The sequence below is a fragment of the Heterodontus francisci genome, chromosome 1 (assembly GCF_036365525.1).
Source record: "Heterodontus francisci isolate sHetFra1 chromosome 1, sHetFra1.hap1, whole genome shotgun sequence".
NCBI classification, from domain to species: Eukaryota; Metazoa; Chordata; class Chondrichthyes; order Heterodontiformes; family Heterodontidae; genus Heterodontus; species Heterodontus francisci.
The window spans coordinates 143,694,691-143,707,933 of NC_090371.1; positions in this window are offsets into that span (position 1 = coordinate 143,694,691).

The window sequence follows — 13,243 nt, forward strand, 5'->3', positions numbered from 1 at the left end:
CTCAGTGTAGAGGAGACCACATTGTGAGCAGCGAATACAGTATGTTAACATTGAAAGAAGTACAAGTAAATCGCTGCTTCACCTGAAAGGAGTGTTTGGGGCCGGGGATAGTGAGGAGAGAGGAGGTAAATGGGCAGGTATTACACCTCCTGTGATTGCAGGGGAAAGTGCTGTGGGAAGGGGATGAGGTGGTGGGGGTAATGGAGGAATGGACCAGGGTGTCACGGAAGGAACGATCCCTTCGGAATGCTGACAGGGGAAGGGAGGGGAAGATGCGTTTGGTAGTGGCATCACGCTGGAGGTGGCGGAAATGGCGGGGGATGACCCTTTGGATAAGGAGACTGATGGGGTGGAAAGTGAGGACAAGGGGAACCCTGTCATGGTTCTGGGAGGGAGGGGAAGGAGTGAGGGTAGAGGTGCGGGAAATGGGCCGGACACGGTTGAGGGCCCTGTCAACCACAGTGGGGGGGAATCCTCGCTTGAGGGAAAAGGAAAAAGGAAGACATATCAGAAGTGCTGTCATGGAAGGTAGTATCATCAGAGCAGATGCATCGGAGACAGAGAAACTGGGAGAATGGAATGGAATCCTTACAGGAGGCAGGGTGTGAAGAAGTATAGTCAAGGTAGCTGTGGGAGTCGGTGGGTTTACAATTGATATTAGTAGACAGCCTATCCCCAGAGATGAAGACAGAGAAGTCGAGGAAGGGAAGGGAAGTGTCGGAGATGGATCATGTAATGGTGAGAGAAGGGTGGAAATTAAAAGCAAAGTTGATAAAGTTTTCCAGTTCGGGGCAGGAGCAGGAAGCAGTCATCAATGTACCGGAAAAAGAGTTGGGGGAGGGGGCCAGAGTAGGACTGGAACAAGGAATGTTTGACATATCCCACAAAAAGACAGGCATAACTAGGACTCTTTCGGGTACCCATAGCAACACCTTTTACTTGAAGGAAGTGAGTGGAGTTGAAAGAGAAGTTGTTCAAAGTGAGAACAAGTGCAGTCAGGCGGAGGAGGGCAGTGGTGGATGGGGACTGGTTGGGCCTCTGTTCATGGAAGAAGTGGAGAGCCCTCAAACCGTCCTGGTGGGGGATGGAGGTGTCGAGAGATTGGACCATTAAAATTAGATTAACTGTTCACTCTTCTCTTTGCTGATCTTGTTGCTGCTTTTGTGAACATAACAGTCATTGCACATCAAATTATTTACATATGAAATACAATTAGATGTTTTTCAGACATGGTATAAAATGCAAGATTTTCTCATTTGAAAACTCTTTTCTGTTTGTTATGTTTATTCTGCTTACTTTTAAAATTACAAGCTACAATGAAAATGATGTGTTCTTGTTCACAGTTTCTGTGTGTGTACTGACCAGGTTCACATTATCCTGAGATGAATGTGGCCTACCCGTTCAATGTAATCTTCTATTGTGTTTCTCCAAGTGAGATTTGTGAACTTCTACGTGTTTATGGTCTCTATACCGATGTGGGCAGAAAGAGGGTAGGAGCCACAGGAATTCCAGTGTTTGAACTCATTACATTGAGCAACAGCAACAAACATTTCCAGATCAGATATAAAATAGATCCAATGTAATGCAGCTCAATTCCAACTTCACAAGCATACTCCCCATTGGTTTGCTGTGACATTATATTTCTTTATACAAAGAACAAAGAACAAAGAAAATTACAGCACAGGAACAGGCCCTTCGGCCCTCCAAGCCTGCGCCGATCCAGATCCTCTATCTAAACATGTCGCCTATTTTCTGAGGGTCTGTATCTCCTTGCTTCCTGCCCATTCATGCATCTGTCTAGATACATCTTAAAAGACGCTATCGTGCCCGCGTCTACCACCTCCGCTGGCAACGCGTTCCAGGCACCCACCACCCTCTGCGTAAAGAACTTTCCACGCATATCCCCCCTAAACTTTACCCCTCTCACTTTGAACTCGTGACCCCTAGTAATTGAATACCCCACTCTGGGAAAAAGCTTCTTGCTATCCAGCCTGTCTATACCTCTCATGATTTTTTACACCTCAATCAGGTCCCCCCTCAACCTCCGTCTTTCTAATGAAAATAATCCTAATCTACTCAACCTCTCTTCATAGCTAGCGCCCTCCATACCAGGCAACATCCTGGTGAACCTCCTCTGCACCCTCTCCAAAACATCTACATCCTTTTGGTAATGTGGCGACCAGAACTGCACGCAGTATTCCAAATGTGGCCGAACCAAAGTCCTATACAACTGTAACATGACCTGCCAACTCTTGTACTCAATACCCCGTCCGATGAAGGAAAGCATGCCGTATGCCTTCTTGACCACTCTATTGACCTGCGTTGCCACCTTCAGGGAACAATGGACCTGAACACCCAAATCTCTCTGTATATCAATTTTCCCCAGGACTTTTCCATTTACTGTATAGTAATGATATAGTTTATATCATTATGCTGTATCAAAATGGGTTTGGTAGATTTATAACAAAGAATTTGAAAGTCAAAACTTCTGTGAAATGTTGCCGACTGAAAACTGGAGTAAAATAGTTTAAAGTAACTTGGTTTGAAATTTCGAGAACTGTCAGAAAGAGAATATAATTATCTCATTTCCAGGACCCAAAGAAGGTCCCTAAGATGAAATGACAGTGCTTTTACATAATGTGCATCATTATTCCCTCAGTATGTATATTAAAAAGTAATCTTAAAGAAACATGGGGAAAGATGGCACTCACTTTTGCAATAAGATAAACACATGTCTTTGTGATATGACTTTAAGGATTTAAAAGAAATCATGCTACCAAATTAGACCTTGAGGCCGAGAGAATTAAATTGACTTTACCCTGCCCTGCGTACTCAAAGGCTATCTATGACAGCAGTCCATTCAATGACTGCAGGATAACTGTTTAAAATTCCTTTAAAATTCTTGAAAAACAGCAATATTATTATCTTTGCATTAAAATTCCATTTGTAGTTTCAGCCCACATAGCATAAGGAGTTGGAGAAAAACTTCTTATTTTCTATTTTGAATGATGCTTTGGTACATTTTAACAAAGCTACAATCTTGTTTTGGCATAAATAAATTAGGCTCTGTTTACAGATGAGCTGCAAATCAACATGAAGCCTTCAGTAATTTTATTTTTCCCATCTTGGCAGGATTTAGATTTCACTCAGTTATTTTCGTAAATAATGATCTGTTGAGTTTATATGCATCACCTCCTATTCTAGGCAAAGCGCTGTGCAGTTTTATATTTGTTATTTAAAAATTAGCTTCTTTGTAATTTGTTCTAAATGCTACATTGATTAGTGTTATGACCAGGTGAGCAATGTCTAGGGATCTTTTGCTATCTTTACCTGGTCTTATTGTAAGAGTTTAATTTTTAAACACACTTTGTTTGAGCTCTCCTTGGTGTGACTCCTTGTTCACAGTTTCCAATTATAAGGCAAAGAACTGAGCACAAACAGGCTTTCTTTGGTTTAAAGCAGAAAGATGAAATTTATTAAACATGAAACATAAACTTTAATAAAGTTCATGCTTACGAATATACGACACGCCCACGTTAGCATGCACACGCGATATAAATATGCAAAATAGGGAAAGAAAAGAGCAGAAGAAAAGATAAGTAGAACAGTTTGAGGCCATATCTTGTTACTGGTTTCTCGAACTCACTGTAGTCCTTGATTGAAGGTACGGTCTTGTATTGTGTTGGTGCCCAGTATTAGTTTTAAACCTTGTTCACGTAGGAAATCTTTCTTTCTTTGACTTTCATGTGTTTTCCACAAGATTCAGCTCTGTGGAAAGAGATAAAGGTGGACAGGAGAGGCTGTAATTCTTCTTCAGTTCCAGGAGAGGTGTTTACTCCATGAGCACAGGGCTTTGTCTGAATTCAAATCCGTTTGATGGGAGTTCAAATTCAAAATAAACTCCAGGTTTCCTTGCAGGTTAGTCATGTGACTAGTTCCTTATGTGGAACAGTCTCTTCACATCCTTGGTTGGAGGTTCAAATTTCTCTGCAACAGCCAGTTAGCCATGTGACTAAAACTGGTCTGACCACTTCTGTGTATTGGGGAAGCAACTGCTGGATCCCCATTGTTTCAACATTATGTGTTACCATGGAAATGTCTTTCAGGTCAGGGCTTACAATTTTAAGTTTTAATGTTCATGTGGCAAAATAATGTGTGCCTCAGTCTTGGCAGGTGGGGTTTTCCTGACATTAGAAAAAGAAGATAAATTTATTTGGAAAAATAGAATACTTTAAAGTGTGACTGATTCTAATGAGGGAACTCTACTAATTATTTATTTTCCAGGATTTGGTTAATAATTAACAAAATGATCAGATTAAATCTAAATCATAGCCTTTCTGATGGACTTTGGAAAGATGAAATAGGGGAAAACCACCTTTAGAAGGGTTGTTCAGATAGAGTTCAGTTGGCAATTTGTAGCTTACCCTTCTGAGGAATCACTATAATAGTGCTGAATTGAAATATTTTTACTCTCTAGATTTGGGCTTGCTTCTTTTTCTCTCCCTGGATGTTAATTAGTATTATGACAATGTAATATTTTGTGGCCCACTCCATTTTATTCATAGAGAGATACAGCACTGAAACAGGCCCTTTGGCCCACCAAGTCTGTGCTGACCATCAACCACCCATTTATACTAATTCTACATTAATCCCATATTCCTTATCACATCCCCACCTTCCCTCAATTCTCCTACTACCTATCTACACTAGGGGCAATTTATAATGGCCAATTTACCTATCAACCTGCAAGCCTTTGGCTGTGGGAGGAAACTGGAGCACCCAGCGGAAACCCACACAGTCACAGGGAGAACTTGCAAACTCCACACAGACAGTACCCAGAACCGAACCCGGGTTGCTGGAGCTGTGAGGCTGTGGTGCTAACCGCCGCGCCACTGTGCAGCCCCATTTTGTTGGTTTTAAGTTTTAGTTTTGATTTTCTCCCTTTAATCCCTCCTAAGAACAGTGGGGTCTATTTTCATGTTCAGTGAAGTTAGAAAGTTGGTGGGAGCAGATCAGCTGCCTGTTATACCCACAAGAAGTGCCCATCCCATCTTCATGGGTGTATGCAATTGAAAGGATGTTGACTTGATGTCATCACTCATCCGTAATCTCTGACTTGCCCTTGACTTGTCCCCGGCATCATGCATTCCTGCATAAAGCAGGCATTTATGGCTGGATCAAGGGGGAAGAGATTTAACTGCTCAAGTCATGGACCCATACAAAAGCTCCTAACTTGGGCATTCCAACAATGATTTATTTTCTTTTATAATTGTGCAGCGTTTGAGGCGATCTTCAAGTTGCCTGACTTGAGCCTTTGGAGCCACCAGGGATTTCAAAACCTCTTTCCAAACTTGAATAATTCAATACAAATGAAAGAAATGCACCTGCTGTAACCATTTTGAATACGTTACATGACATACATAAAGAGCAAGCAATGGCAAAGTTTCAAACCACAAACTTTTGTTTGTCACACATGTAACATATTCTATTTCATAAGCAAAGCTAGTGAGCTTGAGCACAAGGCTCAAAACATGGAGGATTGACTTGTGCCAGAGCTTCTCACAGAGCATGGAGTCCATTCTGCCCAACATGGACTGAGTTTTGCTCCATGGATGTAACAGTAGTGCCCAGCAGTATAGAGCTTCTGCTGACAGCTCGGACAGCATATGGCTCCTGCACTCTGTTTTTGTGTGTAGCTGGAGGAGTGATGAGGTGCATTCCCAGGAAAGTGGTTTTGATTCCATGAAAAGGTACCTGCTGTCCTCTGTCAGGCAGACAGCATGCTTGTCTGCTCACCACCCATTATTCCAGTGGCCTGGTTAATGCCACACAACCAGCTGGGCTGCACTGCCACAGCCTATGCCAAGATGCGGTGGTCTACAACTAGGCCCTCAAGGCCTACAGCTGCTCAAGGATGCACATCAAGTCCAGCTGAGTAGCTACAGTGTGAAACTGGATCTTTTCAGCTTCGAGTTCCTTATGGTCACCCAACATGGCCACTTTAAGTGCCCTCAGCAGAGGTTCTGATGCTTTCCACTCCCAAGTTGCAGTTACTGAGGAACCATAGTATCGGAGCACTGGGAGAGTTAAATGAGCACAAAAGACAGGCACTAAGGAATTGCACAAGGGTGATTCTTAATTGTTTCAGTTAACAATTAGACACAGATGTAAGTGAGTTTTTGGATAAATTTATTTATTTTTGGCCTGGATTTAGTGTTGTTTATATTTATAGTGAAGTGAGGGCAAGATCCATAAGGCTGGACTGAGGGAAGGCAATCAGATTGTGGTAATATGGACAGTGGTGATAAGGACTGCAGGATTGAGATGGTTCACATGGGTGAGTTGCTGTCTGAGAACTCTAGCAGATAGGGGCACTGGTGCTTGATGTCACTCCTGCTCTTCCTCTTGTTCATGCTGCCCAAGTGATAGTAAGGGCTGGTTCATTATGATGGCAAAGTTATGTAGTACGCAGCAGACAAATACAAATCTGGATCCTCACTCTTAGCTGTACTGCAACCTCCCACAAAATGGTTCAGACAGTTAAAGCGTTGCTTGAGCAGGCCAACTGTCTGCTTAATGTTGTGTCTGGTGGCAGCATGACATTCATTGTAGGTCACCTCTGCACTGATGCCTGCATTCCTAACAGGACTCATCAGCAAAGTCTGAAGGCATTCACCCTTTTTGTACAGTAGCTATACAATAACCTGGTTGGAATAAAGGCAGCACAGGGGACTGGTGAGGGAAGAATGCATCATGGATGTTGACAGGAGACCAAATACAGACCTGCATGATGCATTACCTGTGGTCACAAAAGAGTTAGCTGTTGAGAGAGTTGAATTCCTTTCTTTTCAGTGATGGGAGTGTGCAAAGCACTGTGGGTGCAGTCATGGACTGCAAACTGGGGGATGTCACTGATGCCACACGCTGAAGCCTACAAAGGGTTTATTATGTGAGGGAAAAGGGCCATGGAGACTTTCCTAGCCATGAGGACTGCTGTCCATGTCATGGTTTGAGGCTCAAATTGAGGCTGCAGCAGGTGACATAGCCCGGTGATAAACTCCTTTGTAAAGCAAGGGCTTTTAAGCTAATACTAGCCTTAATTTCTATAGTTATCCATGGCTATACCACTTTTCCAGTGGAACTTTTATTCCTCAAAAGAATGTATATTCATTGAGAATTTTGAATTATTTCTTTGAATATTTGCAATTACTTATCTACCATCATATCTTTTAATCTAATTTTCCAATCTACCTCAGCCAACTCGCCCCTCATACCTCTCTTATTGGTTTTGTTTAATTTAAGACTCTAGTTTTGGATTTAACCACATTACTCTCAAACTTAATATGAAATTCTATCATCTTAAGATTACTCTTCCCTCGAGGATTCTTTGCTATAAGATTACTAATTAACCCATCTCATTAAACACTACTAGGTGTAAAATAGCCTGTTCCCTACTTGGTCCTTTGACATATTGCTCTCGAAAAATTTCTTGTTTTTAAAGGTGTTTAACCCCTGCATCCAGAACCCTCATTACACAGGCTGGGAAGAAGATTTTAAACAAGAATGTTTGATAGTACGAGTGTACCTGGTATGGAACATGAGGTAGAGGAAGGGTGTAGAAAGTGACATACAGAGAGAAAAGAGCTGGAAAGAGTAGTTAGGAAGTTTGGCAGTCACAGTCACTGACGGTGCCCATAGAAATGAAAAAACTCAATTCCTTCTCAAGTCTGGAATTTGAGGGGTTGATCTAAAAGGTTTCTCTGATGAAAATGAGGTTTGACAAGATATGTTGATTACAGGCTTTTCCAGCATTGTACTTTGAGAAGTCAATGACCATAGGAAGAGACAGCTCCTAGATACTGCCTTGATATGTAGGCCTAGAAAGATGCTGGTGCACACCAGATTTACACATGTAAATAGGACCATAAGCCTCCGATATGGATGGCATACGTGTGCCATCACACGCTGGAAGAGCACCATCCATCATATTTATTGGATCAAGCTCGTCTGTAGAGGTATAGGGTGTATGCCAGAAATATGTTAAACGGCAATTGAAATATTTAAATATGGGCCATAAACTTGTTGCAGGATCTTTTCAGAAAATTGGGCTGCCCATGTGAGAAATTCTTTCAGCAACTTTAACCCGGCAGCAAGAAGTTTTCAGCATTGCTATTTACAGGGCTCATGAACTATAAACAGGTTAGACCTAGTTTGTCCTTTTAGACTGCTGGTTAAACTTTGGGGGTCTTTTGGACTGTTTTGTGACTTCTGAAAAGTTTTTTTCTGGTGGTGCATTGGTTTGGCTGCTTTCAAAACATTTTTACTGCATTCGTGAGTTGTCTGGTAGGGATACCTTTGGGACTGGAGGACAAGGAAAAGCAGGAGCTGCACCCAGAAGAGAGAGGTGCAGGGCACTGTCCAGGAGGCCATACCCACAGCGAGTCTTTTGAGAGCAGTTCGTCTCCCCGAACTTCACTGAGGAGCAATGTATGCTACAAACGTCCAGGAAGCAAAAGCTTAAAAGAAAGATGTTGCCAAAAAATGTAGTAAGATTGAGGATTAGGACAGTTTTAATAATCAGTAGAGGATAACCAATAAATTGATAAAGTGGGGGGGGGGATAGAATATGAGAGTAAACCAGAAAGAAATATAAAAACAGATTGTAAGAGCTTTTACAATTATGTAAACAGGAGGAGGCTAATGAAAGTATATGTGCGTCCCTAAGAGGGAGAGACAGGAGAAATGATAATGGGGAATAAGGAAATGGCAGTGATGTTAAACAAATATTTCATATCTGTCTTCACAGTAGAGGACACAAAGAACAGAATAGAGATTGTGGGAACCAAGGGTCTAATGAGGGTGAGGAATTTAATTAATATTAGTAAAGAAAAGGTGGAGAAATTAATTAGACTAAAAGTTGACAAATCTCCTTGACCTGATGGCCTACACACTAGAGTTTAAACAAGGTAGCTACAGAGATAGTGGATGCATTGGTTTCAATCTTGTAGAATGCCCTAGATTCTAGAATAGTAACCATGGATTGGAAGGTAGAAAATGTGACCCTGCTTTTCAAGAAAGGAGGCAAAGAGAAAAGAGGAAATTATAGGCTTTTTAGCCTGACATTGGTAGTATGGAAAATGCCGAAACTTATTCTTAAGGATGTGGTTCCAGGGTACTTGGAAAATCACAATATGATTAGATAGAGTCAATATAGATTTATAAAAGTTAAATTGTGTTTGGCAACTCTTACAGAGTTTTTAGAGGGTGTAACTAACAGCCTAGACAAAGAGGAACCAGTGAATGCAATCTATTTTATGTAGTATGTGGTGGATTGCTGCTCCTATTTCTTATGTTCCATTAACCCACCATCCCTGGGCTCGTGAATCTACATTTTAAGATTCTCATCCTCGTTTTCAAATCCATCCAAGGATTCATATCTCCCTATCTCCGTAACCTCCTACAACCCTCCAAGATAACTACACTCCTCAATTCTGATTTTGTGAGCATCCCTGATTTTAATTGCCCACTGTTGGCAGTCATGCCTTCAGCTGCCTCAGCCATAAGCTCTGGAATTCCCTCTCTAAATCTCTATGTCTGTCTACCACTGAGTCCTCTTTTAAGACAAACCTTAAAACCTATCTCTTGGAACAATTTTCTGGTAATCTGACTTAATGTTTCCTTATCTGACTCAGTTCAAATGTTGTTTGCTAACCTGCCCTTGGGGCATTTTAATATGTTAAAGGTGCTGTATAACTACAAGTTGTTGTGTTGAATTCAACTTTCTAGATTGCTTCCTTCTGTTTCGCCAGCTAACTTTCTTACAATAGTCTTGCTTTTTAAGCTGAGCTAAAAGGCCATGACATCACATCCTCCAAGACCTTCATGGTTGGTTTTACATTGGGTATCAGTAGTTTAACATAGCAAACAGTCACTTTCTCATAGAATTGGTGTTACAAGGCTCCACGCTATGTTCACAGGACATCACTTAAACTTTTTTTTTATTCATTCATGGGATGTGGGCATCGCTGGCCAGGCCAGCATTTATTGCCCATCCCTTATTGCCCATCCCTAATTGACTACCCTAAGAGGTAGGTTTCAAGGTTTGTTTTAAAAGAGGACTCAGTGGTAGACAGACATAGAGATTTAGGGAGGGAATTCCAGAGCTTATGGCTGAGGCAGCTGAAGGCATGACTGCCAACAGTGGGCAAGGTGGTGGTGAGCTGTCTTCTTGAACCGTGACAGTCCATGTGAGGTAGGTACACCCACAGTGCTGTTAGGAAGGGAATTCCAGGATTTTGACCCAGTGACAGTGAAGGAATGGTGATACAGTTCCAAGTCATGATGGTGTGAGACTTGGAGGAGAACTTGCAGCTGGTGGTGTTCCCATGCATCTGCTGCTCTTGTCCTTCGAAGTGGTAGAGGTCGTGGGTTTGGAAGGTGATGTTGAAGGAGCCTTGGAGCGTTGCTACAGTGCATTTTGTAGATGGTACACACTGCTGCCACTGTGCGTCGGTGGTGCAGGGAGTGAATGTTTGTGGATGGTGTGCCAATCAAGCGGGCTGCTTTGTTCTGGATGGTGTTAAGTTTCTTGAGTCTTGTTGGAGCTGCACCCATCCAGGCAAGTGGAGAATATTCCATCACACTCCTGACTTGTGCCTTGTAGATGATGGACAGGCTTTGGGGAGTCAGGAGGTGAGTTACACGCTGCAGGATTCCTAGCTTCTGACCTGCTCTTGTCGCCACGGTATTTATATGGCTACTCCAGTTCAGTTTTTGGTCAATGGTATCCCCTAGGATGTTGATAGTGGGAGATTCAGCGATGGTAATGCCATTGAATATCAAAGGGAGATGGTTAGATTCTTGCTGGAGATGGTCATTACCTGGCACTTGTGTGGCGCAAATGTTATTTGCCACTTATCAGCCCAAGCTTGGATATTGTCCAGGTCTGGCTGCATTTCTACACGGACTGCTTCAGTATCTGAGGAATCGCTAATGGTGCTGAACATTGTGCAGTCATCAGCGAACATCCCCACTTCTGACCTTATGATTGAAGGAAGGTCATTGATGAAGCAGCTGAAGATGGTTGGGCTTAGAACACTACCCTGAGGAACTACCCTGGGGCGGCACAGTGGCGCGGGGCGGCACAGTGGCGCAGTGGTTAGCACTGCAGCCTCACAGCTCCAGGGACCCGGGTTCGATTCTGGGTACTGCCTGTGTGGAGTTTGCAAGTTCTCCCTGTGTCTGCGTAGGTTTTCTCCGGGTGCTCCGGTTTCCTCCCACAAGCCAAAAGACTTGCAGGTTGGTAGGTAAATTGACCATTATAAATTGTCACTAGTATAGGTAGGTGGTAGGGAAATATAGGGACAGGTGGGGATGTTTGGTAGGAATATGGGATTAGTGTAGGATTAGTATAAATGGGTGGTTGATGGTCGGCACGGACTCGGTGGGCCGAAGGGCCTGTTTCAGTGCTGTATCTCTAATCTAACTCTTGCAGTGATGTTCTGGAGCTCAGATGATTGACCTCCAACAACCACAGCAATCTCCCTTTGCGCTAGGTATGACTCCAACCAGCAGAGAATTTTCCCCCTGATCCCCATTGACTCCAGTTTTGCTCAGGCTCCTTGATGCCATACTCAGTCAAATGCTGCCTTGATGTCAAGGGCAGTCACTCTCACCTCACCTCTTGAGTTCAGCTCTTTTGTCCATATTTGAACCAAGGCTGTAATGAGGTCAGGAGCTGAGTGGCCCTGGCGGAACCTAAACTGAGCATCACTGAGCAGGTTATTGCTAAGCAAGTGCTGCTTGATGGCATTGTTGATGACACCTTCCATCGTTTTACTGATGATTGAGAGTGGGCTGATGGGGCGGTAATTGGCCGGGTTGGACCTGTCCTGCTTTTTGTGTACAGGACATACTTGGGCAATTTTCCACATTGCAGGGTAGATGCCAGTGTTGTAGCTATACTGGAACAGCTTGGCTAGGGGTGCGGCAAGTTCTGGAGCACAGGTCTTCAGTACTATTGCCGGAATATTGTCAGGACCCCATAGCCTTTGCAGTATCCAGTGCCTCCAGTTGTTTCTTGATATCACACGGAGTGAATCGAATTGGCTGAAGTCTCGCATCTGTAATGCTGGGGATTTCAGTAGGAGGCTGTGATGGATCATCAACTCGGCACTTCTGGCTGAAGATTGTTGCAAATGTTTCAGCCTTATCTTTCGCACTGATGCGCTGGGCTCCCCCATCATTGAGGATGAGGATATTTGTGGAGCCACCTCCTCCTGTTAGTTGTTTAATTGTCCACCACCATTCACGACTGGATGTGGCAGGACTGCAGAGCTTAGATCTGATCCATTGGTTATGGGATCGCTTACCTCTGTCTATTGCATGCTGTTTATGCAGTTTGGCATGCAAGTAGTCCTGGGTTGTAGCTTCATCAGGTTGACACCTCATTTTGAGGTATGCCTGGTGCTGCTCCTGGCATGCCCTCCTGCACTCTTCATTGAACCAGGGTTGGTCTTCTGGCTTGATGGTAATGGTAGAGTGGTTGAGTACAATTCTGCTGCTGCTGAAGCCCCACAGCGCCTCATGGATGCCCAGTTTTGCATTGCTAGATCTGTTCGAAATGTATCCCATTTAGCAGGGTGATAGTGCCACACAACACGATGGACGGTATCCTCAATGTGAAAGTGGGACTTCGTCCCCACAAGGACTGTGGGGTGGTCACTCCTACCAATACGGTCATGGACAGAAGCATCTGCGGCAGGCAGATTGGTGAGGACAAGGTCAAGTATGTTTTTCCCTCGTGTTGGTTCCCCCACCACCTGCCGCAGACCCAGTCTAGCAGCTATGTCCCTTAGTACTCGGCCAGCTCGGTCAGTAGTGGTGCTACCGAGCCACTCTTGGTGATGGACATTGAAGTCCCCCACCCAGAGTACATTTTGTGCCCTTTCCACCCTCAGTTCTTCCTCCAGGTGGTGTTCAATTTGGAGGAGTAATGAGTCATCAGCTGAGGTAGGGTGGTAGGTGGTAATCAGTAGGAGGTTACCTTGCCCATGTTTGACCTGATGCCATGACACTTCATGGGGTCCGGAGTCGATGTTGAGGACTCCCAGGGCAACTCCCTCCCTACTGTAGACCACTGTCCCGCCACCTCTGGTGGGTCTGTCCTGCCGGTGGGGCAGGACATACCCAGGGATAGTGATTGCACTGTCTGGGACATTGTCTGTAAGGTATGATTCCGTGA